Source organism: Balaenoptera borealis (genome assembly GCF_965194805.1).
Source record: "Balaenoptera borealis genome assembly, chromosome: 7".
Lineage (NCBI taxonomy): Eukaryota > Metazoa > Chordata > Mammalia > Artiodactyla > Balaenopteridae > Balaenoptera > Balaenoptera borealis.
The window spans coordinates 119256072-119282558 of NC_138864.1; the positions used below are offsets into that span (position 1 = coordinate 119256072).

At 37.9% G+C, this 26487-nt stretch overlaps 1 protein-coding gene across 3 annotated transcripts in view; it reads right to left on the reverse strand.

Moving 5' to 3' along the window:
* TPK1 (thiamin pyrophosphokinase 1) overlaps nucleotides 1-26487 on the reverse strand; it is a 344192-nt gene that overhangs the window by 75597 nt on the left and 242108 nt on the right. The window lies entirely within an intron of this gene.

A 26487-nucleotide genomic window follows, 5' to 3' on the forward strand; every position in this document is an offset into this window, starting at 1 on the left:
CTGAGGAGGGGGGGGGCTCCTTGCTGGACCCCAGACTCCAGCCCCCAGGCATGCACAGGTGTGGGTGGAACACTGTGGCCTCATATGAATCTTACTCCCCAGCTTCTGGTTTGCAGGGAGACATATTATCCTCTCTGGGCCTCAGTTTGCTCACCTGGAAAAGGGGGCTGCCCTTGGTAATGGTACCCATGGCGGTTATTACTCTGGGCTAGCCGCTTTATTCACTTGACCTTGTGTCTGATGCTCACAACTGCACTGCAAAGTAGGGGATGAGAACCTGCAGTGGACCAGGCAGAACTGCCTCCAGGCTTCTGCCCTGGGCTCCCTCTGCCTGGAACACCTCCCTGCCCCTGGCCATCTCTCCCTGAGGAGATGTGATCCTTCTGTGACCCAGGTCTCAGCTCAAATGTCACCTCCTCAGAGGCCACCTCCCATCTCCTGGCTTAAGTAGCCCCCTGTCATTCTCTGTCTCGTGCCCCTGCTGGATTTTTCTTACTAGCACTTGACTGTCCTTGGGAAAAAAAAAAAAAAAATGAATGAATGAATGACTCAGTATTAATAAATGGTCCTATTAACTTAGAGTGACTTGATTTTAGCCACCCATCCCACTCTGTTACTTGTACCCATCTCATGTATACCCTATGTGAGCAACGGTATGAACAGAGCAGAAAGGCAGCTTAGCTTTAAATATAGCCCTTCTTAACCTTGACTGCACAGAAAACATCTGGGAAGCTTGGAAAAAAAAAAACAAAGGGTATCCAGGCCACACATGAGATAATTAAATCAGGCCCTCCAAGTGTGGGGACAAAAGTACAGGCACTAGTACATTTTATACCACCCATCCCCCCTCCGCCAAGGTTATTCCAGTGTGCAGCCAAGGCTGACACCAGCATTTGCTTCAAAAAAGTTCAAGAGGCAGCAAAGAGGTAATAATAAAACCAAAACCCTGGCCTGTGGGCTAATTTTTCAGAAAGCCATAAGGCAACTAATCCTCTGCAAAATTCTCCTCAAGTATGTCTGATGAAAATCTCTCTATAGCAGCCTTGTGCATTCAGAGATCCTGGTGCAAGATTATTTTTATTTTAGGTAGGAAGGTAGGAGGTGGTATATGAGTGGTCAGTACCTGGGTTCTGGAGTCAGTCATCCAGAGAACACTCCCAGCTCTACTGCTTAAACACTTTGTGATCCCAGGCAGCAAAGTTGCTATCTCTATACCTCAGCTTCCCCACCTGTAAAATGGTACTTGACAGTTGGATTACATGAGACAGTTCAAAGAAAGCACTCAAAAGAGTTTCTGACATATAAGGGAGCACTCAGTATTCACTTGGTATTATAAGCTATTATTTCTTGTAGAAAAAATAAAGCAGAGGCCACAGTAAAGTTAGAAATATATACACAATGTTATGATTTTTAGTAACTTAAAAAAAAAACTGTATGTGGTAAATCACTATATGTGATAGCATTTGTATTATACATAAATAAAAACAGTTGTTTATCTAGCTTTATGGTTTAAGGTTCTAGGTAAAATTTTGGTTGAGCAAAGGGGTCTACAGTTTAAGAAAAGTTTAAAATCCTGTGTTAACATATTTATCCTTATTGCATAGATTTAAAACCATTAGATGGTTTAAAATTATTAGAAATATTTAAGGGCAGTGGAATTTTCTCATCTGAGGCCTCTCTGATTACTATGTTAATTTGATGGATTCCTACTATAAATAAGGATAAAGCTATATGGCTAAGATATTGGCATTCAAGTGGTTTACAAAGCATTTTGCCTGGTACTGTACTTAGGATACTTTGCTGATAGTGATAATGACACTGATAAGACTGTTTTTGGTCACAGGCTTTAACTGAATTAAAACCACTGAGAACATGGTAGGACTCTACTAGCACAATGCTAAACCTGACCTTGAATCTTCAGAAACTTCACAAGTTTTGGATGTTCAGGAAAAAACTGATATTCAGTTCTGGTGGAAATATCCCATTTCAGCTGCCCATTAGGATCTCAAAGAAGACAGAGTATAATTTGTTATTGTTATTACATTGGCCGGTCATTGGAAACACGTTACCAATGTAAAAATTAGAGCCTCTAATTCTAAAATAATTATCAGCCAATTTCAGAGTTGTTAACATGATTAAAGTTATGAATGTTACCTGACTCACCCTCACAAATGAAATTTTGATTAGATAATACTACCTGCTTACAGGTACATCATTCAAATTTCTTAAAGGCTTTTTAGTACAAAAACTTTGATAAAATTTTTCAATAATGTATGCAGAGCTAGGGAGAGGGAGTAAATGATTGATGGCTTTTTCCTTACAATGCTTATTAAAGGTCCTGATGTGGTTGGACTCCAACTGTTTGGGCTCAGAATTAGGAATTCTAGTTTTGATGATGGCTCGTGTGCACTGATTAGAAAAACATCTTACAGAGCTACTAAAAAAGCAAGCTAATCACCAGAAACACAGAAGTGACGGAACAGTATTTCATACTTGAAAGTTCTTGAAGATTCTGCCTTTCAATTTATTATAAGACATATGCTCTTAAAGAAGCATCAATGGACAGTTAGTACCTATACATAAATACATATCAAAATATATTCATTATCGGTGGGTAATATTTGATTTCTACCTACAAGTATAATCCATCTATCAACAGCAGCGCGTGGTGTGAAACACAGTACAGTGGGTGTGGGGTTGTGGATATGTAATTGTGATGATTTTCTAATGTCTCAAGAACTTCATTTGCAGTACATGTGGCCCTTTAAGCTGCATCGCCTTGTTTTAAACAAATGAATAGTAGGTTACCTGGTTGAGTCAGAACAACAGGGCAGAATAAATTATAGAAACAGACATGTGTCACATTTCACAAGGAGAAGAGACACTTTGAATTCTGTGTTTGTTGTAAAGAACCAAGTGATCCCACAAACCCTGTCACTGAAGAAGAGAATTTCCTCTTTCATAAGCAGACATGAAGTTGAATTTGGAATTTTAAAGGTCAAGGGTACCTATTGAAAAAGATAGTATAGTTGACCCTTGAACAACCTGGGGGTTAATCCACCTATGATTTATAGTCGGTCCTCTGCATCAGTGGTTCTTGCTCATCCTTGGATTCAAGCGACCGCAGAGTGTATAGTACTGTGGCGTTCACTACTGAAAAATATGTGTATATAAGTGGATCTGGGCAGCTCAAACCTGCGTTGTTCAAGGGTCAATTGTAATATATTTAATGTAGGCATCTTTTTTTTTTTAAAAAGTCACTCAAAAGATCTTATCCCTTTAGAATGAGTGACAAATGCTTCTTTTGAGTGTTTATTCAAATAATTAACATAAGGTTCTAGTTTCATACGTGGTCTGATTTTTTTTTTAAGTTATTTACTGTATCTTTCTGTAATCCAGGCCATACGATTCCATGAATTGTTGTAAAACACAAAAGTGATCATTTTCCTCCTCTGTTTAAATTCTTTCCCACTTATTTACAAAACAGAAATAGAGTCATAGATGTAGAAAACAAACTTATGGTTGCCAAGGGCGAAAGGTGGGGGGGAAGGGATAAATTGGGAGATTGGGATTGACATGTACACACTACTATATATAAACTAGATAACTAATAAGGACCTACTGCATAGCACAGGGAACTCTACTCAATACTCTGTAATGACCTATATGGGAAAAGAATCTAAAAAAGAGAGGAGATATATATATATATATATATATATATATATACATATATATATATATATGTATATATGTGTGTGTATATATGTATATCTATGTATATGTATATATGTATGTATAGCTGATTCACATTGCTGTACAGCCAAAACTAACACAACATTGTAAATCAACTATACTCCAATAAAAATTTTTTTCAATAAAATAAAATCTTCCCCTACTGCCTACAGAATAAATCCAGACTTCCTCTCCTAGTACACGATCTGATCCCACCTGAATTTCCAACATCATCTCTCATCTTTCCACCACCTCTATGCACACTTCAGCTACATAAAATACCTCCTGACCTATCATGACAAAGCCTTGCAAATGCTGTACCATCGTCCTGGAATGTACTGTTTCTTTTTATAGTTGCTCCAAAAGATTTCAAAGATTATTTGCAATTGTAACATATCAGAGCTTCCCAAGAGAACAGATTAGCATACAAATAATGAGCCTTTGGCATCAAAGGAAATACTCAACTACAGAGATATAGGCACTTATTCGTAAGTTACAAATTATTTAAACCCTGGGTTAAGAAGTATGTGTTTTTCCAAACTTAAAAAATAAACAATAACAAAGTATCTGACTTTATCCTATTCATAGTCCCAGGGCAAAACAGAAATTACTATAGTAACAGAAACTCACAGAAATACATGGGCATCCTAACAGACTTAGAATAGGCTTAATATTTTTCCATGTTCAAATAATCAGCTTGATGTATTTCATATCCCTATTCTCCTGGTTTTATGGTTCTCGGCAATTCTTTTGATTATTTTTGTTCTCAGGCAGGGCTGCCAAATCCTTTGCTAAGCTTCATCCATTCCATAGCCAGGTGTCCTCAGTTCGAGCTCCTGCTCTGCTGCCAAGCTCTCCCTCACTGCCTTGGCATCAAAAACGAACCGCTGCCATACAAGAAAGCTACCCTGACAACCAGCGTGTGCAGGGCACATAGTAATTTCCTTAAATCCTTCTCCTTTAAAAGATCAGATGGAACACGTCATCGGACATTACAGGCCTTTAGTTGACAGTCTGCTTCTGCTTCTGACATCTCTGCCTCCTCTTTCTGGCCCCTTTTCCTTTATTTATTCAGTTATACAACCGTAAAGTCTAAGTATGCAAGGACATAAAATGCTGGGATTTTCGTGTCTGTGGTTCCAGGAATGAAAATTAAAACATCTGATGAGATCTGGAAATAACTGAGTAATAATTCTGACAAATATACTAAATCTACCCTATAGTCTACAAATGAGTATATTGATTCTTAGAACTTAAATTGCCATGCCACACAGTATCAGACAGGTTGATAAAATCTTTGCACATATTTTAGCAGAAAGGTGGGCAAGTTTCAAACTTTTAAGAAGTTTCTGCAAAATTATGTCAGCCTCTCCAAAGCTCTTTTCTAACGATTTAATCATAATCACTTTCCATTTCCTCCAGGATCCATCTATCCTTTGATAAACTTGCTATCCACTTTTCCAAATCAATGAAACTAACCTGTACTTTGACTGGAATTTGCTGTTTTATAATCTAAATTACTTTGAAAACAATTTAATAAGGCAAAAGATTCTGGGATCTGTTCTCATCAAAGGTAAAAGGCACAAAACAAGGCATTATTAATACTTCAGAACACACATAACTAAGGAAATCATTCAGCACCATTTCAGGTTATTCCCCCACTTCAGAGATTCATGCATGTTTAAATGAATTAATTTATTTTCTGCAATTTGCTCTTTGAGACCTTAAGTGGCCATTTGCTGTTGCTTATTTCAGAATTCTGTGCCCTTGTTCTGAGTCACCAACTGATAGCTTGAGTGCTCCAGGTGTATTTATGCTCCCAAAGTATTTTAAATTACCCATTAGGAAATCCAATTTCCTATTTATAAGACTCAGAAGTGATTTTCCTCTGTTAACTTTTTTCTTAATTAAGGATATAGGCCTATATTCACAGTTGAATTTTTGGTACTATATTTATTATTGGCCCTATGACAGTCAATATTTTAGAATGTCATTAATATTAGAATCAAAGATAGTCACTTAAGATAGGCCATTCTTGGGTTCTCTTGGGATTGACATTTGGGGAACCCATAAAATCCATCACCATAATAAAACCACTACTTATTACACTCTGTGCCAAGCACTGTATATGCTATCTCGCTTAATTCTTTGGAAGGTCCTATGATGTGGTTTTTATTTTCTCTATCATTAACTCAGTTTTAGAGATGAGAAAGTGTCGGCTTAGAGAAGTAAATCACAAGGTCACACACCTAGTAAACAGCAGAATTTCTTTCAAGTTTCACACTGATTCATGCATGTCTGAGGCATGGGACTGTGTTTTAGAGGGTATAGGAATGATTAGGACCCGGTTTCTGCCTCTATTTCTGATCCAGGTAGGGGAAGGAACCTAAGGCAATTATGCAAATCTTACAATCCAAGGCTGGAGTGCCTTAAAGAGATACTCCCAAATGCTCTGAAGATTCAGAGAAACGAAAGATAGCATCTGGTTGGAGGTATACATCTTCAAAAGGCAACAGTTGCTTTAAAGGAGCCTAGAAAATAAGGAGGGCTTCAGAAAATGGAAGCTGTGGATTTCAGAGCGTCAATAAGTGGCCCATTCTAGGGCACTGGCCTTGAACTATGAGTGACTGACAATAATGAGCCTAAGAATATGAAAGATTTGGTTTTCCTGCGGATTGAGAGCCTCGCGTCCAGCGGTGGACTCCACAGATGTGGAAAACTCCTGGATTTTGGACACAGCAGAATTGGATCACAGTGATAAACAGGGTTCCTTTAAGACTTCTGTTTTATGGGATCTCTCAAACACCTTAGCTAGATGGACTGTTAAACAGAAAGAAGATCACCCTTGGCAAATACTACCATTTCTGATTCATCTCAAATACTGTCTCTGGTTCCATCCTAGTGCTGCCTCTTCTACATTCTCTATGCTTTGGTCCAAAATAGTCTGGGACCAGGCAGGGCACTGTACCCATCTCCACCCCAGCCTCCTGCTCTACTTTAGTGGCCGCTGTCCCTAATTCTTTCCAAGAGAATTAACTGTAGCCACTCTTAATGATGCAGATGGAACACGAGGTTCAGAGGCTTAATGAGGCTAATCCCTCTTTCCCGATTTAATTCTGGCACCTACCACATGACCCCATTCTGTAGAGAGTCTACATTCTAGTCTACAACTAGTTGTTCAGTGCTCACTCTGTGCAGGAACCATTCTAAGTACTCAAGATAAAGCAAAGAACTAGACAGGCAATGTCCTTGCTCTCATGAAGCTTAACTTTTACTGAGGGGAAGAGAGCTATCAATAATTTAATAAGAGTCGAACAGTAATGACTGCAATGAAGAAGATAAAACAGGGCAATGTGCTTTGTTGGGAGGGGCGGGCATGAGTACTATTTCAGATCGGCTTATGAGAAACAATCTCCAAGAAGAAGTAACATCTTAGCTGAGACTCAAGTGATACAATGTGGGAGATCCATCGGAAGATAGGAAGATATGAAGAATAGTATTCTGGGCAGAGAGAAAAACAAGTACAAAGAGCCTACGGCAGGAACCAAAAGGGCAGTGTGACTAGAGCCAGGGAGTGAGGGGAGAGTGGTACCAGTGGCTGGAGAGGCAGGAGGAGGCCAGATCCTGGAGCAGGACCTCAGCACAGACGGGAATGTGGCTTTTATTTGAAATATGAAGGAAAGTCATTAAAGAGTTCCAAATGCTGGGAGACGTACTTTTATTTTGGCTTTAAAACGATTGCTCTGGTCACTTTGTGAAGGATGACTTAATAAGGTGATGGAGTAGGAGAGCCCATTGCAGATTCCAGGAGAGATAAGAAGACGGCCTGCCAAAAATGGGCAGAAGACCTAAACAGACATTTCTCCAAAGAAGATATACAGATTGCCAACAAACACATGAAAGGATGCTGAACATCGTTAATCATTAGAGAAATGCAAATCAAAACTACAATGAGATATCACCTCACACCAGTCAGAATGGCCATCATCAAAAAAGCTACAAACAATAAATGCTGGAGAGGGTGTGGAGAAAAGGGAACCCTCTTGCACTGTTGGTGGGAATGTAAATTGATACAGCCACTATGGAGAACAGTATGGAGGTTCCTTAAAAAACTAAAAATAGAACTACCATATGACCCAGCAATCCCACTACTGGGCATATACCCGGAGAAAACCATAATTCAGAAAGGGTCATGTACCACAATGTTCATTGCAGCAATATTTACAATAGCCAGGACATGGAAGCAACCTAAGTGTCCACTGACAGATGAATGGATAAAGAAGATGTGGCACATATATACAATGGAATATTACTCAGCCATAAAAAGAAATGAAATTGAGTTATTTGTAGTGAGGTGGATGGACCTAGAGTCTGTCATACAGAGTGAAGTAAGTCAGAAAGAGAAAAACAAATACCGTATGCTAACACATATATATGGAATCTAAAAAAAGAAATGGTTATGAAGAACCTAGGGGCAGGACAGGAATAAAGATGCAGACGTAGAGAATGGACTTGAGGACACGGGGAGGGGGAAGGGTAAGCTGGAACGAAGTGAGAGAGTGTCATGGACATATATACACTACCAAATGTAAAATAGATAGCTAGTGGGAAGCAGCTGCATAGCACAGGGAGATCAGCTCAGTGTTTTGTGTCCACCTAGAGGGGTGGGAATAGGGACGGTGGGAGGGAGACGCAAGAGGGAGGAGATATGGGGATATATATATATATATACAGCTGATTCACTTTGTTATAAAGCAGAAACTAACATACCACTGTAAAGCAATTATATTTCAATAAATATGTTAAAAAAAAAAAAAAAAGAAGAAGATGGCCTGGACTTGGATCATGAAAGAGTAGACAGGGAGAAAGGAAGAAGTCATCTAAGGTTCTTGGTTTGTGCAACTGTGTCTGTGTTGGTTTATTGACATGGGGAAAACAGAAAGAACAGGTGGAGCAAAACCCAAGCATTCTGTCGTGGTCACGTTATCTCAGATAAGGTTCTTAGACATTCATTCGACAAAGGTTTACTCAACAACACCTCTGCACCAGACACTCCTCTCTGCAGGAGGGACAGCTTCTAAACAAAAGACATGAAGTTTCTATGCTCTAGAGCAGCTTATGTTCCCAGAATTCCAGGGCAAGTGAAGAAAATCAGAGAGGTAAGCGGTGGAGCTATACATCAGAGAAGCAATGGCATGTAGATGTATTTAAAGTTATAGGCTGTGATAAGATCATTTAGGGACAGTTTATAGAGAGAAGGGGGTCAGGACCAGACCAAGCAAAGGACAAGCACTTTCTTAATGAGAAATGAAGAGAGCAAAATAAATCTATTCACGTCCGGGTAACAATTTGTCATCAATTTGTTTGGCTTCATTGACAGACAGAGGAAAGCAACCTCCCAACCACTGCCCACTGAATTCTTAGACTATTTAGGGGCAAGTGCAATAAGGTTATTGATGTACTACTCTCATTTTCTTCTTCTATTCCTACCTTCTTTATTAAAATTGTATTCATGGGTAAAGTTAAACAGAAAACACAGTGAACTATAAAGTTTCAACTACAAAACTCTAAATAATTTGTGATTGCCCTAACAGCCGTGAATCAGTCACAATGCTGCATACGTCATGAGGCACCAGCGGGTGAAGGTACATACAGTTTCCATAACCCTGACTCTAATCCACAGGTTACTTTTCAGTCCAAGGAAGCGCACTGAACTGCCAGTGAGAGACAGTATTTTAAGAGTGACCTTAAATCTGCTTTAATGAATTTTTAAAAAAATCAACCAAAATTACGAGTACTTATACTTAGTTACAGATTACTTGTGGCATAATTTATAACTGATGGAGACCATGTGGCACTTGAGAATTATTGCCCCAGGCAACTTGCCAGTAATCAGTGGCCCCATCCACTTTGTCCACTATTCCCCGCTAGAGTTCTTCTAGGGAAACGTTCAGAATTGAAGACTCCTTTATGTTCAACAGCTGGTCCTTGCTGTGGTCTAGAGTTTATTCAAAAGTTATTATTTTTTTTTTTAACACACTCCCGTTGATAGGTATTTTACACTTTCTAAATCCTAACTTTACCCCTGTGCCTTATCCACCGATGCTGTGGCCGACTTATTGATAAAGATTCGTGCCACCTGTGATCAATGAGTGCCTTCATCCATAAGCATCTTCACCTTAAAACCTAACTCAGCATCTCTCATTTCTAGTTTCGAAGGTAGAGCTAAGCATAGTCTCTCTAAAGCCTCCCACTGCTGCGGCCCTTCCCCTCTTCAGTCAGCATTTCCCCATTTCTGCCACCTCTCCTGGGTCTCGAGTTTCTTGCCTCCTTTTGACGTTCAACATAAATAGACTTCTTTTTACACCTTGGACGTAAGGGTCTCCTTGATAACAAAACTCCATACCTATATGGTTTCTTGTATCACTGATCAACTTCTTTTAAAAAGCTTAATAAATCTGCTGCCATTGTGCTCTCAACATGCATTTAACTCTTCTCTAACCACCTTGAAAAACAGAAATCTGGCCCTGCCTGTACTATGCTACTACTTTTCTGCATTTTCAAGAGTGACCAAAATATTTCCTCAGTGAAATCCAACCATGTTAACTCTGTTTTGCATATGATCCTACTCACTGGATAAACTATATCATCCTTTCCTCTTCCTGCCTTGCTCACTCTTCCCTGTCATTTTATTTCAGGATCCACTATTTCTTACCAACATGTAAATACAACTATTTCCCAAGGCTAAGTAACCACTTCCTTATCCACTTCTCATTGATAACAGTAGAGGAATGTATATAATATAGATATGAAAAAGAAGGACCAATTTGATAAGGATTCCTGTTATTTATCAAGTCATTTGAACACCTAGTGTTAAAACTGTTACTAAATAGAATGGGAAGGAAAACTTAAAGGGCTCATAAACTAGAGAAATTAATAATCTAGTTAAGTAGATAAAGATACAAAATGATTGGAACAAACAAACCCAATTTTTACATTTATATAATACTGTAAGAGTGCCCTCTAGGACACAGTAGAATAAACCAAACTAGGATTTTTCTGTTTTTCTTCTTTTTGCACAGCAAATATTAGAAGTTTCATGAATAAAGACACAATAAGAGAACCAATTCCATTTTCTTTTCTTTTTATAATGATACTTGCCCTCACATTATAGTTTTCCACCATCTTCAACATCTATAAGAGGGGAATCTAAAAATGAAATGCTTTAGACCTTGCCTCATATTAAGAGCAGTAAACAAATGGGTCAGAGAAAAGCATCTAGTGGAGCAATGAATTCATTGAACACTCCAAATCCTCAACATGGTGAGATTTCTACAGATTCACTCCTGCACTGCCCACTCCCTAGATAGGCACCTCTCTCTCTCTCTCTCTCTCACACACACACACACACACACACACACACACACACACACACACACTATACTAAAAAGCCATCTTTGGTAACATTCATATTCTAAATGGCATCACTTTAAACCATATCAACTTTTGGCAGGGTTTACAACTATTTTCACCCTTAAAATTGAACTTAGCCCTCATTATTCTAATTGTTTTAAAAGTTTATAATATAGAACTCTTGCTTTGGCATCTTTTACTATAATGCAATTGACTCTGTGTCCCATTACAAAATTCATGGGGGTAAAATGCACTTGCTCATTTAAAAAAGGTTGCTAATTACACAAAACATGGAAGGCTCTATCCCAGAGGACTAGGAGGAAACACAGATGACAGCACCAAATCCTTGAGGCGAATGCATTCTAATAAAAGGAATAAAAAATCTGCACAGAGAATGACACTAATAGGTAAACGTACTGAAGAGGTGCACAGCACACTTTAGGAATTCAAAGTTAAGAAAGAAAAATCACATTTAGTGAGGAAAGCTTCGTGAAGGATGTGATTTGAAATGGCCCTTGAAGATGAGTGAAGATTTTAGTGGGGGATAAGGGAGAGGAAGATATTCAAGGGAGAACATATTCTGAGAATACTAGGGGTTGGGGACCTGTTTTAAGGGGGAAATGGCATGTGTGTTGGGCCTCAAGTGCTTTTCACAGGTATTCAGGAGGAGAGAACAAAATAGTCTAATTCTGCTATTGAGAATAAAGAAGAAAGACTTAATGAAAAAGATTGAGATCATTTAGTTCAAAGTCACACATTCTAAAGGGAAGAGAATGAAACCTCATGGCAGGTGAGAACAGCACTCATAATTACATCGTAATTGCAGCAGCAGTGGGTCAGGATGAGACAGGAGGCCAGCACCTCTGCCTTTCTTCACTTTATCCAACAAGCACAAGCCAGATACCCACCCACCTCGGTAATGTATCCTTCTAGAACAGGGGAGCCTTCTTTATTTAATTTGCCTGTTAGTTAGTAATGTACCATGCAAGGTATAGGAAATAAAACTTTATCTACTTTATCTGTAGAATATCAGCCTCTAGTGGGATTCAGGTCAACTGAAAACACCTCAGGTTTGAACATGTATTTTTCTTAATTATATGTCAGATTTAAATTGCCCAGAACCCGTTTCTCTCTCTTGGCAGACTTAACACTGATATACTGCAAATAAATTTTTTCGATGGTTAAAAATAAAAATTGGTTATCAACTGTAGCTGGTAAAATCAGAAAGCCTTCTTGCTTTGATAATGTTCTCTAAGCACGTTCTTAAGACACAGACACACAGACACACACACACACACACACAAAAGAAAAGCCAGACTTAGGAATAGTTGAGAGACAAGTTGTTAATTTGCAATTAAATGTGGTCTAGAAAACAGATGAGTGAAAAAGGCCGATGTGATTTCTCCAAAGTGAAACCTTGCAAATAAACTGAGAGGCAGCCAAAGTATGACGTTGGCACTGGGGCAAGCAGGAGACCACAACACTACTAATAAATCATTATCAGAAAATGTTGTATTGCTGCAGCCAGAGCGTCCATTCTTTCTCAGAGTAAATGAGGAATAATCATCATCATCTCCCATTTCTAGCCTCACTGTGAACTTCTGAAGAGTCAGAACCTTCAGCAAGAGATGATAAACTGTAACGATGACACAGGACGCGTCCTCCTTTGCAACATTCAAAGCCACTTCCATACAGTGAACCGCATGGCACGAAATCTATGAGAAAAGGGGCTGCACATCAACCCCTGACACAGCAACCCCAGATGAAAGTCTCCTGAGTCTGGTCCTCTTGCTGCTTCTCATGGGGACTTAATTGCCATCACATAGGGAATTAAGGAGGAGAGAGTTGTCTCCTTGAAAATTAAGCTCCTGGCATTTATGATCTGGACCCGCTTATTTCTCTGTGGCTTCAGCAGCCCCAGTTCCACACTGAAGAAAACCTCTGACATCATCTAGCAACCCTCTTTGCATAGATTAAGGGCGCACATGACGTCCTGGGGCCGTATAATTCATTCGTTTCACAGTCAGAGCTTGAACCCTATTGCCTCTTTCCTCCACATTATTAACTGAAGTAAATAGCTGTGTAAATGTTTTTTGCTACGTTTCAAGGGAAACTCAAGGTACAAATTAACACAGAGACAAGAAGGGAAGTTATATGTTATACAATCATCTCCAGAGAGTTACTTTATCAAAGGGTTTAAAGCATTGATTTGTTTCCTTTTTTGGCTGTTTTATAATCTCAAAACCAGAAGAAGACCTCTACCCTCTCTTGCTAGTTCCCAAATACACCTCTTAATCTGGAGAACTTACTTTCTCTCTATGTAATCTGTCCCTTGAGTTTCCCTTGCACTGTAACAAAAACACATTATGCAAATATTTCTTCACTACAAACTTTATTTGGGGTCCACAGACATATTTCAAAGCGCCTTTATGCAGATGCTTCTAATTTAGTCTGCATTTTCCCAGTGTGATCTGCCCTTCTTTTAATATAAGCCTAGTGTTCTCTAAGTATTTTCAGCTTTTTCACAATCTGGCCTCCAAGCAATCTACAGGACACGGGAGCAGCTCGGAGCTGAGAAAGCTGCCTGCCGTCTAAACCTCCTGCAGCCAAACCATCCTGCCCTTTGATCACTGCTCTTTCCTTTTCATCAAAAATCCTGCTTTAACCATTTATCCCCCTTTGTGAATGCTAAGTACATAATTTTTTTTTCCCCTTGAGTCCTTACCACAAATACTTGAGAACCACGATGAGTGACATTTGGTTTATAATCACCCCAGACATCACACATCACGGTGAGCATATAAGTTACACTTAAATTACACACTCTTCAAATCCGCATGGGTTCTGATTTGTGGCTCACAGAGTGGAAGGGAATGTCTTAGGTAGGGCTCATATCATGAGTTTAATTGCCAAGGTGTTAATTCTCTGTCTCCTTTGTCTTAGAACCTGCCCAATGTCTGGGAAAATTCTATTTTCATTTAGAAAAAGGATGTTGAGATAGGTTACTTCACCAAGTCGAAAGCTTTTAAAAATAGATATGTAAATAACCAGTGATGGATCCACTTTTTGTGCATGGAGGACTAAGTTAGGAAACATGAACTTGGACAATTCATTTAACATTCTGGGTCTCAGTTTCCTCATCTATAAAATGAGGAAAATAATACTCTGCATTCATAAAAGAGTTGATGTTATACCTGAATGAGTGTAGAGAAAAGATAGGTAGAAGAAAGTATATTCAAAACACACAATATGATTATTTGGACCCAGAAGAAAATTATGCCCAGTGAGCTGTTCCCATAGTAAAAGTTTATTCATCTGAACCCCTTGATTCTTTCTCTACAATTCATGTAATGAGCAAAAGTTATTGCTTTCTTGTCTCAGTATATTAGCTGGAAGGTTGAATGCACAGAGCTCACATCTGAATCAGCACAAAAGTGAAACCTGGAGGAGGGGAAATAGAAAGCGACTCTTGAGCTTATACCAAAGTCATTCTCATCAGTCAACCTGCCCACATAAATACTAGGAAATCAACTCATTTAAACAACTTGGGAGGCATGCCTGAGTTATAATAGTGTTCTTGAATGCAGGTCAATGAAAAATTGGTCTGCTCACAAATTCCCATTTGTCATATTCCCCACAAATGCATGTTAATTGTTTTCATATTTAAATGCCTAGACTCAACCATAACAAATGTGTGTTGTCAGGTTGTTGGGAGTTTTCTAAAAACAAAACAGGATGATTATGGCATACAGTAAATTATTGTTGGTTTCTTGTGCTCTCAGCAGACTCACAAAAGGGTAACGACTTAAGAAAAATCATTCATATCTGCTTCAAATCCTATAACGTAGAAAATAGAATTGCAGCTGAGTTAATGAAATATACAGTATTTAATACAAATTTGTTGTAGGCTGTATGTCATTAGTCTTATATGTCTGGAAATGTAATATTTGCTTACCAGTATAATTTTTGAAAATCCTGCAGAATAACATAGTCTAAAAAAACAATCTTGTTTCTCTTTGTATTTTTCTCCCCAGAGAAATAATATCTACTGCTTATCAAGTTCCCCCTTACCCAACTTTGCCTTTTTCATAAAAGTTGGGTCCTCAAGTTCCCCATGATTGTCATTTTGTGCGATTATTCCTCAGTGTTAATATTCAGAACTTATCAAAAGCGGCAGTTCTGTGTTCTATGACCCCAGACTGATCAAATCTATGTATATAATAAGAAAACCCAAACTTGTACCATATTGTAGTACAAGTATATGCGTGCGGCATTGATGTTTGTGTGTGTGGAAGGGGCAGGAATAAAAGTGAGAGCAGATAAGTAGTCAATCAGTAGTTTGCTGGTGTATGCGTGCTCAGCAAATTAATGATACATATCTGATCGACTGTTAAGGACCCGTAGAGTCCTGAGACTCTAATAATATGTAACTAAGAAAGCGATATAAGAAGAGTCAAATTTTCTGCCTTTTGTTTTTCACCATCTTGATCACACATCAGATTGCTGCCTGTTATTGGTAGAAACTATCAGTTTCTCATTAAAATGCAGCCTCAAAGGCTAAAAAAGAGAAGGAATCAAAAAAGGATAGAACGAAGGAATATGTCTAATAAAAGCCCGATTACAAACTCACAGCTGACCAGATGCAAACCCTCTGACTTCCTTCATGGCTCCCAGGGATCAGAATATACGCTGTACTAAACCTGACCACAATCCTTGGAGAACAGAAACCACAGTGAATGGAAACTGTCACTCTCACCCCTCTTTGTGGACACCAAATAAATCATGCTCACACAATACTTTGTGTCTATTTTGTCTTGAGTCTTTACCACACGTTATCTGAGGCCAAGATGAATAACAATGAGATTCAGTTTCTCAAGGACATGTAAACAGTCTTCATACATTACTTTTCAGAGTAACTGTAAAGATTCAGTGATGTAATAACTGTATTCAATATGTATTATTCCAGGAAATTATTGAACTTATAGATTACAGACTTAAATGACAGTCTCAATAATGGCACCCCCAAAATGTCCACATTATAATCCTCAGAACCTGTAAATAAGTTACTTGCATGGCAGGAGGGATTTTGCAGATGTGATTAAATTAAAAATGCACGAGCTAGGATTATCCTAGATTACCCAGTGTAGTCACAACTTCCTTAAAAGAGGGTGGCTCACAGTCTGAGTCAGAGAAAGAGAGGTGACAATAGAAGCAGAGGTCAGAGGAAGAGAGATCTGATGATGCTACACTGATGGCCTTGACAGTGAAGGAAGGAATCATGAGTCAAGAAATGTGGGCAGCCTCTGGAGGCTGAAATGGTAAGAAAAGGATTCTCCACTCTAGCCTCCAGGAGGATTGCAGCTCTGTCAATACCTGGATCTTAGTCTCATAAGACCCATTTGGGACTTCAACCTCCAGAACTGCAGACGATGAGCCTGTTGTTTTAGGCCTCTAGTTCGTGGTAACTTGTTATAGCAGCAATTTGGCACTGATACAGCTGAAAACTTGTATCATGAAAATTTTAACAAATATGGTTATATTTTTCAATCTACCTATCAAACATCACACATTTTACATTTACCTATCTTTATATATATTTGAATCTATTATCAAATATCAAAGTTTTCTACACTGCTAGTAGTGAAGGAGCCTAGGAGGGAAAAGCCCTGTGTTGGGATAGAGACATCTGTGTTCCAGGCCAGCTCTGGCCCTGCCAAACCATGTGATTTGTGGAAGTCACTTTTAGATTTTCATTATTTCATGTGAAAATCATAGGTCAAGACGAATGATGATGTGCCTTTCAACATTCTGATACTATCAATATAATTATCCTAGATTCTAAGTAAAGGAAATAACATTCATATAGTCTGGATGACGCATCATAGAAATTGTCATTTGCTGGCACTTACTATCAAGGATACCTTAAAAAATCAAGATGTGGTATCAACAATAAAGGTTTCTTTTTTAATATATTCCATTAATCAAGAATGTTAATACTCTGTTATTTCCATAACATAGTCAAAAATATAAGAAATCACTAAAAATAGAACTACCATACGATCCAGCAATCCCACTCCTGGGCATATATCTGAAGAAAATCATAATTCGAAAGGATACATGCACCCCAATGTTCATTGCAGCACTATTTACAATAGCCAGGACATGGAAGCAACCTAAATGTCCATCGACAGAGGAATGGATAAAGGAGATGTGGTACATATATATATAATGGAATATTACTCAGCCATTAAAAAAGAACTAAATAATGTCATTTTCAGCGACATGGATGGACCTAGAGATTGTCATACCAAGTGAAGTCAAAGACAAATATCATATGATATCACTTATACGTGGAATCTAAAAAAATGGTACAAATGAACCTATTTACCAAACAGAAATTGAGTCACAGGTGTAGAAAACAAACTTATGGTTACCGAGGGGGAAGGGGGGGGAGGGATAAATTGGGAGATTGGGACTGACATATATACACTACTATATATAAAATAGATAACTAATAAGAACCTACTGTATAGCACAGGGAACTCTATTCAATACTCTGTAATGACCTATATGGGAAGAGAATCTAAAAAAGAGTGGATATATGTATATGTATAACTGACTCACTTTGCTGTACAGCAGAAACTAATGCAACATTATAAATCAACTATACTCCAATTTAAAAAAAAACAAAACACTTAATACAGCCTAGAGCAATGACCTCAGTATGCACTGTTACACTTTAAATCTTACCAAATATTTGAAAATATTCAGGGCCCTACAAATAGAAATGTAAGGCTTCCTTGAGAAACCTTTGTGAAAATATTTATCTGTAATTATCATCCTAATTTATTTATACATATATAAATAAATGTAATATTCTAGGTACAGCTATTACGAAAAATAAATCTTTCACACATTTAAATTTACATAAATTTGTGAGGGAACTTATTATTCCTAAGGTCTGAAAGATCCTTAGTGAAAAGTTATTATTGGAGAAAAATCAATATTGGAATTTATAGCTAGCACTTTCTATTTGTAAATAAAAATGACCTATGGACACATTAATGACTTTTCTAAATTAATAATATAAAGCAGTGAAGATGCAAAGCCATTGATGGTTAATTAAACACAGAAGGGAGAAAGGCGGCTCCTTGTCTTTATCCGTGTGTGGAGATAATTGCTTTTTAAAGGAACACTTAGAGATCATTCGATATAATTTCCTGTAAATGAAACTGCTTCCCCAGCAGGTTGGGCTTGTTTAAATGTTCAGTGACCTAAACTTCCTCGTTAGAAGGGCCAGCCAGCCCCTGTTATTTATTCATTAGATACAAGCTGGCCCTATAGGTCTCATTCTCTCCTCCCTCCCATGTCTAGCAGCAAGCACACAAATAAAAGAGGGCAAGGTACAAGGCACCACCTATCTTTGGATCAGAACACACTTCAGGTGTCTCCTGCAACCAGAGTTTCCTCTATGCTATGTGCTCCCCAAATCTGCATCCTGTCTGCTAGACCTACTTCACTGGTGTTTCACTCTTGCTGCCTTGGCTGACTTCCCTGGAGGTTCCCTCCTGAATGCCTGGACTTTAAGAGTAGATGTCAGTACCACCCTGATTATAAAACCAGTCAAAGACACCACAAGAAAAAAACTCTGCAAAACAATGTATCTTAGGAATGTGGATGCAAAAATCCTCAAAAATATACTAGGAAACTGAATCCAGCAACACAGAGAAAGAATTATACATCATGACCAAGTGGAACTTATCCAAGGGATTTAAGTTTGATTTAATATTGGAAATTCAATTAATGTAATATATTATTATATCAACAGGATTTTTTTTTAAAAAATCACATGATCATCTCAATAGACCAAAAAAAAAAGCAAAGTCCAAAACCCTTCCATGGTAAAACCACTCAACAAACTAGGAATAGAATAGAATTTCCTCAATCTGATCAAGGACATCTGTGAAAAACCAACAGCTAACATCATAGTTCATGGTAAAAACACTGGATGCTGTCTTTCTGTGATCAAGAACAGAACAATTTTAAAATATGTGAATTATATTTCAATAACACTGCTTAAAAAATGTCATTTCCTTCCAGCTTAGTTTACTAGTACTAGAATCAACTTTTGCCTTCTAGAAGAGCATATTGGTCTGATTTCTTTTGCTTAAAAGGTTCAGTCATGGCCATGATCCTTTATAGATACAGAGTGCACAGTTCAAGTACAGCCCTTTGTGAGACCTTTTCCGCGATACAAATATGGAAGTGACATCATTAGACCTTTGTCCCAGAGCTCCCTCTGACCTACTGCATACAACCGGAAGTGGTATTTTGCAATAACACTTTACACTATTTTTTTTTAAAGACTGCAACAGCTTGTGATCCTTTAAATATCATAGGTGATTACAATTTTTTTTTAATTTTTAAAGGGTAAAATAATGACTCAAACAAATATAAAATGAACACATCAAAGATTTCAATTAAGTCATTAATTAATGAGAAAGCTATTATGATGTAAAAAACTGGTTCAAAGGAGACTACAAAGGAGAGACCTATTTAGACAACAAGGAATGCTGAAATGGATTTGCTAATAGATGGAAAATTGGCCATTTATATAGGGTGACAATCCATGGAGTTTTCACAGAACAAAAGTTCAACTGACTTATATGAACAGGAATCATATACAGTATGATCTGCCCTTTATCAGTTAAATTCTAATTCCACAACATTGCAAAATAATCAAAGACGATGAAAAGCTAGGTATCCTATAGAATCATATAACATTTCAAGGGCCTCTAGACCAGGCCAAACAATCCACTGAAAGATACGCAGGTATCTTTTTGCCCATTTCAAAGGCTTTTGCAATTTTTCACAACACGTTTAAGAGTGGTATGTCTATGCATATAGTTTGATTCGTAAATTTCTATTCTATTTGATCTACCATATTTTATCAGTTTTAACACATATATTTTCCCCACATCTCTGCAATTATAATTAGTAGCATTTTTTTCTCAGTGTACACAAAATAATAATGCATCTTACAAGTGATGACATCTTGGCTATGATGAAATACAGTCATTTCACCAAATTGTAAACTTGAGAAAATGGTCTTGGGGAGGGAAACTTTAGCTAACATCTTCTTTGGGGCAAAAAAAAAAAAAAATTAATTTTTTAAAAGCCATCCTTATTATCATCACCTTTGATTCTTGAAGCATGTGTTTTATGTAAAAATTGTAACAATCTCTTCAACTCAAAGCGGGTCACTGATTTTCAAAAGAATGAAGACACAAAAGATACTGTCCTTGAATCAAAGAAGAAAATGTTGACATCACAGTTTCAGAGTGCTTTTTTTCAAGCACTGGACTAGAAAAGCAATAATTAAAATAATAATAAAGACATTTAGAAACATGAAACATCTCACACATTAGTGGCATGAGCTCACAAAGGTTATACCTTAAGTGTGTATAGCTATTGTTGAACCATGACAACTGACTAGAATCACCTTGTGAGGCATAATGGAGTGAGAATTAAGAGTTTCTCACTGAAACTGCATTAATAGTAACTGTAGTAGTTGTTGTTTTTTAATAGATGCTTGAACTGTTCCCTTGTTAGGCTGGCACTTAAAACTCCTCAGTGGTGGATGGACCTAGAGTCTGCCATACAGAGTGAAGTAAGTCAGAAAGAGAAAAACAAATACCGTATGCTAATGCATATATATGGAATCCAAAAAAAAAAAAGGTTCTGAAGAACCTAGGGGCAGGACAGGAATAAAGACACAGACATAGAGAATGGACTTGAGGACACGGGGAGGGGGAAGGGTAAGCTGGGACGAAGTGAGAGAGTGGCATGGACATATATACACTACCAAATGTAAAAGAGATAGCTAGTGGGAAGCAGCCACATAGCACAGGGAGATCAGCTCAGTGTTTTGTGACCACTTAGAGGGGTGGGATAGGGAGGGTGGGAGGCAGACGCAAGAGGGAGGGGATATGGGGATGTATGTATATGTATAGCTGATTCACTTTGTTATACAGCAGAAACTAACACACCACTGTAAAGCAATTATACTCCAATAAAGATGTATAAATAAATAGATAGATAGATAGATAGGGGAAAACCCTCACAGAGAACTCCTGCAGAAAATCCTGGTACCTGTACACACTTATTACAAAGCATTTCCATAGAGATGAAAAATCTTTTCAAACTGTTTTCTCAGAATTTTTTTTCTTTCAAAACTCTTTCACTTGGGCTAGATTTGAGTCTCTTTCAGTCAATGCTACAAAATTATTTCACTCTGTCATTTATATCTATACTTCTTTGAAAAAACACAAAAAAAGGAACAATGAAGAACAATGAATGCATAATTTCAAACTCAATTTGAGTGTTATAAAGCAGAGGCCTGGGCAAATAGAGGGCAACACCATTTAATATTTTTCTTAGGCAAAAGTGTAGAGAAGTTAAAAGTTCTGTCCCTCAGGATTTTTATTTTTCTTCCAAATTACTTTTAATTTCCTACCATTACTGTCCTCTTTCCTATCTCCTTTGCTTTCTTTCCCCTGTCTACAGTTAACTTCCTCTTGTATTTTTCTCTTTATTCCAAATTCATTTTAGTGATTTTTTAAAAACATCAACTTATTTTATATGGAAGGTCTTTCATTTACTAGTTAGAAACAGGAAAAATAGCATTGAAGACCTAAATTCAAATTTTGAGTGTATCAATCCCTTAATGATATGAATTTGGGCAAATCACCAACTAGGGCTTTGAACTACCATGCCCTTATCTGAAAAATGGGGATATCTGAAAAATTTTCATAATCAATGGACACCAATTATCAGAGCTAAGGAAAACCAACTAGAACAAGAGAAAAGTTACACTTAAACATACTGTAGTAAATCTGTAGAACATCAAAGAAAAACATAAGGTCTAAAGAGTGGATAGAGTTAAAGACAGATTATAAACAAATAAGAATTAGTCTGATTGTGGATTCATCGACAGCAACAACAGAAATCCAGAAGAGTATGGCTGGAAGAAAGTTAAAATAAGCTTTTATTATGTATGTGGCTAAACGGTTCATCAAGATGGCGGACAAAGAAAAGGCATTTTTTGGATAGAAGAGCAGACTCCTACTCATTCTTTCTTTCCTCACTGACAGGACCTTGGTTTTGTTTGGGGTGACTATGTCCTTAGATTAAAAAATTTCATGTCCCAGACTCCTCTGCTGCTAGGGTGGTATTTGATAGTTCTAGCCACTGAGGCAAAAGATTAGATGCAGGAAGGATTTCTGGAACTGCTGGGAATCCCTGATGCCTTGTTTTCCTGCAATATGTGCTGCCCTACTTCCTCTCTTCCGTTTTTTCCCACCTGATGCTGAACGGGGAACACAGTGGCTGGAGTTGCAACAGAGACATCTTATGCTTTGAGGCAAAGGCTGAGGAAACCACAGAAACCTTGCCCTGTAACTACTTAACTCTATACTTCGTTACATGAAGGGGAAAAGGGGGGCAGTTTTTAAAGCTACTATTTCAGTTACTCATAACTGAACACAATCCTATTTGTTACAGATGAAGAAGAAAGAAAAACTTGATTACTAACAAAAATGTGGCTCTATAGAAAACCCAAGTCACTTTTTTAGAAACAATGAAAGTATTCAGCAATATATTAATACAATATACTAAAGTCAATTGTATGTGTATATAGCACCAATGAACTCAGAGAATATCACTTTTATTTATTTATTTATTTTTTGGCCGCACCATGCAGAATGTGGGATCTTAGTTCCCCGACCAGGGATTGAACCCACACCCCCTGCATTGGAAGCACGGAGTCTTAACCACTGGACAGCCAAGGAAGTCCTGTAATTTTTAAAGGTGTAGTTACAATAGCAGTACAAAACATAAGGTTTCTACAGACAAATCTTATATAGGAAGTACAGAATCTTTTAGACAAAATTTTTTAATTATCAAAAGCAATTAAAAAGTACTAATTAAATGGAGAGATACATTATGTTTATGGATGGGAAGACTCAGTTTCATGCAGGAATTCTCTTCCCCAATTGTTCTGATCTCCCCAAAATAATCTGTAAATTAAATGTAATCCCAATAAAAATTACAATGGAATTGTGTGTGTGACACTTGTCAGGCTAATGCTAACGTTTACAAAGAAGAGAGAAAAGCCAGGAATAGCCATGAAAATTTCGAAGAACAAGGTTGGTAGACTCGACACATTTCAATATTTATTATAAAGCTATGTTAATTAAGGCAGTGTGGTATCAGTACAGGAAGAAGAATGTAAGTCAAAGGAAGAGACTAGAGATCAAAGAAACATACCCGTGAATATGAAAACTTACGGTGTATCACAAATCACTGGAAAAAGGATGATAAATGATGCTAGGGCAGTTGGTTATCAGTAAGGAAAAAAATTAGATCCCCAACTCATATCATACACAAAAATCAATTTCAGGTGAAAGGAGAAACCTAAAAAAAATCCCCCTCAAAACTAAACTGTGAGAACATCTTTACAACCACAGGGAATATAGAAAGATGATTTATGACACAGAAATTACAGATCTGAAAGAAAAAGACTGATAAATTTGACTACCTCTTTAACTTAATAACCTCTCTGTGTACAAAAATGGCATAAACAAATGGCAAAGGCAATGTATAGCCAGGAGGAAGATCATTAGGGTCTGAAGAGCTTCTAAGAAAGAAAGAAACAAATAGTCCAAGGGCTAAAAGGGCAAAAGAAAGTAGCAATTCACAGAAGAGGAAACCCACATGGCTAATAACTACAAAAAGATGCTTTCGCTCCCCAGCAATCAGAGACCACGATGAAATATCATTGACACTCATCAGACTGGCAAAAATGATCAAATCTGACAATATCGAGAACAGGGTAAGGACGTGAAGCATGGGAACTCCCGCGTACTTCCGAGGCGAGTGTACACTGGCATTCCCACTCTCAGAGCTGTACGGCAGGTCTAGTAAATAGGAGGATGCCATTGCCTGTGATGCAGCTGTTTTAGTCCCATGTGTACACAGCCTAGAGAAACTCCAGTGCCAGACACACACCACAGACTGTCCACAGTATATTGCTATGAATTAAAGTATTATAATAGAGGTAGTTTCGACAAAATTAGTAAAGATACACTTCTGGATGGTGGCACCACCACAGGCACTTGCTTTAAACACAGACCGTGATGGGAGAGACCACAAATTGAAACAGGTGAATCAGACTACTTTCTGATTCATATCAGAAAGTGGCATCATATTTCAGTGTGGGTACAGACAGGGAGAATGCCAGCCTCCAGACCACCTGAGGAAGATTCTGATGCATTTCCTTACGAGGACTTGCTTATTCTCCTTGACCCAGGATGTGAGCAACTCCTGACTAAGTTACTGTGTCTCCTTTCTCCTCCTCTGGGTCCAGCCCTGTCCTGCCACTTTGTAGGTGTGACAGACAAAATGACATGGAGCTCTGCTTTCACAATGACACTGAGTAAAGCACGACCCTCTCTGTGAAAAAGATCTATCCACGTCTCTCCAAGCCAACATGGTGTCATTTCACAGTTATTTTTATGGCTTTTTAATGAGGCAATATTACCTATCAGAAGACCCCATTCATTAGCACTTTTACCACATACCATTGATGAAACACTTGCGTCTCAACTCTGTTGCTTTTCATACCCTGTGAAGTTCCTATCTCTTATTTTCACAGAGTTGTGGAGAAAAAAGTATCTATTTCAAAAGTTGAAGCAATCTGTAAATATATAGGTAAGTAACAGTGTAGAGCATTTCGGCAGGACTGAAACATTATCACAGACAAGAAGATTAAAAGCCCCATCATGCCCAAGGCCCCTTCCTGGACTAAATTTTATTATTCAGATACTGTATGATATCACTTACATGTGGAATTATAAAATACAACCAACTAGTCGATATAACAAAAAAAGCAGCAGACTCGCAGATATAGAGAGCAAACTAGTGGTCACCGGTGGAGGGCGGGCGATATAGGGGTAGGGGAGTGGGAGGTGCAAACTACTGGGTGTACAATAGGGATGTACTGCGCAACACGGGGGATATAGCTAATGTTTCGTAATAACTGTAAATGGAGTATAACCTTTAAAAATTGTATAAAACATTTTTATAAGTTTAAATTAGAAAAAAAAGAATTAGGATGTGCATTTTGGTGTGGGACACAGGGGCTCTGAGGATGCTCTAAAGGGCACAGAAGAATCTCTTGTACCCTCCAACTCTTGCCTGTTCCTGTAAGATAAAGGAAGCTATATGGTCAACCCTCCTGTTCACTCTGCACAGTGCCCGGCGTGTCTTGGCGTCGGCCCTGGAAAGTGAGGTCACTACCAGATCCAGGAGGAAGCTCTCACCATTGTCTAGACTGGGTCCTTGGAAAGAATGGGAGCTCCAGACAGTAAAACAATTGTTTTAGGCTGGAAATGTTTTCAAATAAAGCTTCTGATGGGAGCGCATGTCAGTTTCAGCTAACCGCTTCAAAGCCTGTCACAGATTTCTATGCACTGGAGGAGATCTGTTCTCACCGTCCTTTCAAATTCGGATGAGCTTGCCAGACATTTGCTTCAAAATATCTCTAGCTTTTTTCCTAATTGTTTCAGCAATGGCTCATAGAAAGGCCTTTTAAAATATCTTTTAATCTTCAATATTTATTTCCTTGTAGGAACCTCAAAGTTGTACATGTTATAAAAGAATGACATGGTTCCGTATTTTGCTTTTCACAACCTTAGAAAGGCCTTTTAAAATATTTTTTAATCTTCAATATTTATTTCCTTGTAGGAACCTCAAAGTTGTACATGTTATAAAAGAATGACATGGTTCCGTATTTTGCTTTGTACAACCTTAGAGGTATTGGTCAATCATGAAATAATCCCTTTGACATTCAATCAAAGCCCTTTGATTAAATTACTGTTATTCTTAGAGACTAGGGATGATTCATTTCATAATGGCTGATGGGTTTTTTTGGAATTTATTTCATGAACAGATCCACCTCATTTTTTGTTCTTTTCAAACCAGACAGTTTTAGTATGACTAGTACCAAGGTACAGTACTGAATACAGTTCATAAGTACTGAAGAACATTTTAAAATTTAGTAAGAACAGTTAATCTTATAAAATCTCAGATGTTTGATTATAAAAATAACTCTATTTTAGTAAGAATAGCTACTTCTCTGGAAAAGTAAAGTAGGTTTCAGGCATACAGAATCGCGAAGAAGGCTGGGCAAAGAGTGCTTAGATATGACACCAGAAGTATGATCCATAAAAGAAGACATTAGACTTCATCAAATTTAAATTAGATTAACTTAATGCACTTAGA